Here is a 4,978-nt window from a genome sequence, read left to right on the forward strand (position 1 = left end):
TCGACCCTGCCCCCGCCCCCACCCCCCACCCCCTCCCTCCCCTCCCCCCTCTAGGGGGTCCTGGCGGCCGTGGCCGTCAGACCCCCCCTCCCTCTCTCGATCCCGCCCCGACCCTTGCCCCTCCCTCCCCCCCTACCCGGCTCCCCTCCCCCCTCCCCTCCCCCCCTCCTTGGGGTTCTGGTAGCCGTGTCTGGCGGCCGCGGCCACCAGAACCCCCCCCACCCCCCTCCCTCCCCTCCCCCCTCTAGGGGGTCCTGGCGGCCACGGCCGTGAAAACCCCCCCCTCCCTCCCTCCCTCGACCCCGCCCCCGCCCCTACCCCCTCCCTCCCCTCCCCCCTCTAGGGGGTCCTAGCGGCCGCGGCTGCCAGAACCCCCCCTCCCTCCCTCCCTCGACCCTGCCCCCGCCCCCGCCCCTCCCTCCCCCCCCCTCCCTACCCGGCTCCCCTTCCCCCCTCCCCTCCCCTCAGAACCCCCACCCCTCCTCCCCTCCCTCCCCTCAGAACCCCCCCCCCTCCCTCCCTCGACCCCACCCCCCGCCCCTCCCTCCCCTCCCCTCCCCTCCCTCCATCCTCTCCTTCTCCTCTCCTCCTGGCGGCCGCCAAGAACCTCTCTCTCTCTAGTTCCTCTCTCTCCAAATTTTTACAAAAAAATCTAGATAAAGAATCAATCAAAACAATTTGCAAGTACCTGGAAAAAGTTTGTAAGTTTGCTCTTTCTTGCTCTTCCTTCCTTGCTTTCTTGATCGTCCTTGCTTTCTTGCTTCAATGAATGAAATGAGGGGAGAATGAATGAAGAAGGAAGACTATATATAAGAAAAATTAGGTTTTCCTCCTCCTCTCCTATTGGCTTTCCATTCCTCCCCTCTCTCCTATTGGCTTTTATTGGCTTTTCATTTATCCCCTCTCCCATTGCCTCCCATTACTCCCCCTCTCTCATTGGACCCCCATCCCTCATCCCAATCTTCCATTAGCCCTCCCCCCATCCATTTCTTCTTCCTCCCCCATTGCCACCACTCGCATCCCACATTTCCACCACGTCCCATACTCCTCCCATTTCTCAAAATCCCATATTTCCCCATCTCACCCTCCTCTTTTTCATCCCCTATTAACTCCCCTCACTCATTTCACTCCCTTATTATCCTACTCCCCTATTACCTTCCCCTCTCCATTCCATTCTTCCCTCCCCACTCTCACTTCCACTTCCCATTACTCACTTGCCATTTGAAAAATATTAATATATTATTATACTATTTTTTATACTTATTATCATACACCCCTATTACTTCCCTCTCCCATTCCACTCCTCCCTCCTCACTCCCACTTCCACTTCCCATTACTCACTTGCTATACACATTTGCAAATTATTAATATATTATTATATGATTTTTTATACTATTTGCAAACTTACATGTGGGCAAAATCACAGGTGTCAAAGCGATCCTATTGTGGTCATACACCAAGTGTGCTTTTATTCAAGGGCGTATTTATCCTCATCAACAAGCTTATTTACTCAAGGTATGAAGTGCATAATTTGTGCAGTAGGTGTCTACTTTGTTGTATCAAAATTGTTTGCCACACACACACACATATACACATACCTGCAAGTACAAAGAAATAGAAGAACCCTATATGTGGGTCTCAAACCAAACTCAACTAACTAAGGTGGCATACTAACTGAGCCACGAACTAGAGTAGATAAGGATAGCTGTCATCCAGCTATTATTCGTGGGCGGTGTACCAACCGCATCTGCAGCTAACAAGTCGGTGACATAAATGCACAATGGTCACCCTGGCATATCGCGAGTGGGGAGCTCGATATCTCAACAGGAATTTCTTGCTATCTTGCATACATGTTGGATGCGATTGCACCTGTAGCATTGAGCTTGTAGATAATTAGTATGCAAGTTTGATATTTTTGCATATAGGAAATGGATGTGATGTTTGGCGGGGGTCTCATTGCGGAGGCTGTAGACTCTTTTGCCAATTCATCTTGAGTTTTGGCATAGCTTCATGTATTGCTTGTGAATTCATTGCATGCTTTGAGAGTATGGAATGAAAGTGTGTGATACTATTTTTTATGCAATCTATTATGTGCCTATGCAAAATCATGTGAGTGCATGTGATGTGTCTAACTATATGTTTATTTGTGGGATTTGATAGGGAAACTAAGACTCAAACATCCCTAATGTGCAAAAAACGTGCATATGCAGTGAGTGTGCATGTAAGAATCTAGTGCAAACTATAAAGAAACTATATGTGCAAAAACGTGCATATGCGAGTGAGTGCTTGTGATACAATCTAATCCTAACTAAGGAAGACTTGGTTTCCCAAATCTTTGTTTTTGTCGGGGATGGCTTGCGTGTTGATGTAGTAGTGCTTTCAGTCGGCTCCCGTTTATTGTTCTGTTGAATTAGACTCCATCCAATGTTTCAAGTAGCAGAGCTCCGATGGGATTCATCTTTTGTACTCGGTATGGTCCTTGACCTAGATACTTCAGTTTCCCCTTGTGTACTTTGGCATTGTATAACAGGACTAAGTCGCCTTCCTTGATGTCTTTAGCTTTAAGGTTTCTGTCAAACCATGCCTTTCTTCTGCATTTTTCTGTTGTCATGGCATGGTAGGTGACTAGTCTTGTCTCTGTATGCTTTTCCAACTGATAGAGCCTTTCTTTCAAGGATTCATGGTCACCCATGCATTCTTGTACTGTGATGCGTAGACTTGGTATTACAAATTTGAGTGGGACCATAGCTTCAAGGCCATATACTAATTGAAAAGGTGTGTTCCCTGTACTGACCTTGAATGTGGTTCTGTATGCCCATAAGGCTGCATTCAGTTTCTCTGCCCAATCAGAACGCTATGCTTCTACTACCTTAGTGAGGATAATGCATATGATTTTGTTGGTGGATTCTGCGAGTCCATTCCCTTGGGGGTAGTAGGGTGTGCTTTTTCTATGGATTACCATGAAGCCAGACAAGAGTTCTTGGATTACCTCATTGACAAAATGTGTGCCTCTATCTGACACAATTTCATGGGGCATCCGAATCGGGTGATCACATTTCGTTGAGAGACGATGTGGCCCAAAACAACTCCATGGGTGACCATGAACTGGCATTTTGTTGGATTTAGGGAGATGCCATACTCCCTGCATTTGCTTAGTACTTCTTCAAGACATTTGAAGTGGTCTTGTTTGTTTGAATGGATGCACAAATCATCCAAGAACACCTGTAAAAACTTATTCAAAAATGACTTGAAAGCTATGAACATGACTCGCTGGAATGTGGATGGGGCATTACAAAGGCCGAATGGCATGAATCTATATGCAAAAATACCCCATTCTGTAGCAAATGTTGTTTTTGATTGGTCTTGAGGAGCAATTTGCACCCACCAGTAGCCTGCGAGGAGAACTTTTCTTGCTGTGGCTTCCCCTTGGAAGTGTCCTCCTGCAATGCCTTCATGGACTTCACTCAAGATTGGCATGATCTCATGAGGCATTACACATCTTTTTAATATGTGGTCCTTTCCTATCTTGTACAGTTGTCCTCTGCAATGAGTTGATAGGGTGTAGCCTTTAGAATCAATTTTCTGGCATCTACTGCTTTCATGTCAGGGGGTGGTCTTCCTGCCATCAAGTACTCAATGATATCTCCACACCACTCTGGAACAGCGTCTATTTGAAATAGTGTCACGACATCTGGTAAGTCGTCTTCTACTCCAGTGGCTTCTTCTCTTGACTGGACTCGAGACATGTGGTCGGCAATGTAGTGTTGGGCACCTTTGCGGACCATGATTTTGAAGTTGAATTCTTGAAGCAAGAGGAGCCATCTGGTTATTCTTCCTGTGGTACACGGATGGTTCACAAGATAAAGCAATGCTTGATGGTCAGTGTAGAAGACAAAATCATTTGCCAGTAGATAGTGCCGAAATTTCTTTACACTATACACCATTGCAAGGGCTTCTCTTTTTGTGGTTGTATAGTTGATCTCTACATCATTGAGTTGTCGACTGGCGAAGTAGACGGGGTAGTCTTTCTTATGTTCACCAGGTTGACAAAGCACACTCCCAATTGCGTACTTGGATCCATCAGTATGAACATGAAAATCAATATCCCAGTTGGGAGATATAAGGATGGGTGCTGTGATTAGGTGCCACTTTAAAAGCTCAAAGGCTTGGTCGCACTCTTCGGTCCATAAGAACTCCACTAATAATTTGTAAAGTGGTCTAGCTATCATGGCATACTGCAATATAAATCTTCTATAATAGCCGGCATGTCCCATAAAGACCTGTACACCTTTGGAATTTGTAGGAGGCAGAAATTCCATGATGATTTCGATTTTGTCCATGTCAGTTGCGATCCCATGTTGAGAGACGATGTGGCCCAAAACAACTCCGTGGGTGACCATGAACTGGCATTTTGTTGGATTGAGGGAGATGCCATACTCCCTGCATTTGATTAGTACTTCTTCAAGACATTTGAAGTGGTCCTGTTTGTTTGAATGGATGCACAAATCATCCAAGAACACCTGTAAAAACTTATTCAAAAATGACTTGAAAGTTGTGAACATGACTCGCTGAAATGTGGCTGGGGCATTAAAAGGCCAAATGGCATGACTCTATATGCAAAAATACCCCACCATTCTATAGCAAATGTTGTTTTTGATTGGTCTTGAGGAGCAATTTGCACTTGGTTATAGCCACTGAAGCCATCCAAGAAGCTATATATTTCGGATCCTGCCACCTTTTCCACATTGTTTCTATTAAAGGTAGGGGATAGTGATCCCTAATTGTGGTGGCATTCACATTTTTTAAGTTTACGCATATTCTAAGCTGCTTGTTGCATTTAGGCACATTGACAATGGGTGAAACCCAATCAATGTGCTCCATCTCATAGATGAATCCTGCATCTAGGAGTTTTTCCAGCTCGTCATAAACCATGGTGCCATATTTAGGATTTGTGCGATAAGGTCCACATACCTTAGGA

This window comes from Dipteris shenzhenensis, chromosome 26, assembly GCF_047967505.1.
Source record: "Dipteris shenzhenensis isolate YYH24624 ecotype China chromosome 26, Dip_SZ_1.0, whole genome shotgun sequence".
Taxonomy (NCBI): domain Eukaryota; kingdom Viridiplantae; phylum Streptophyta; class Polypodiopsida; order Gleicheniales; family Dipteridaceae; genus Dipteris; species Dipteris shenzhenensis.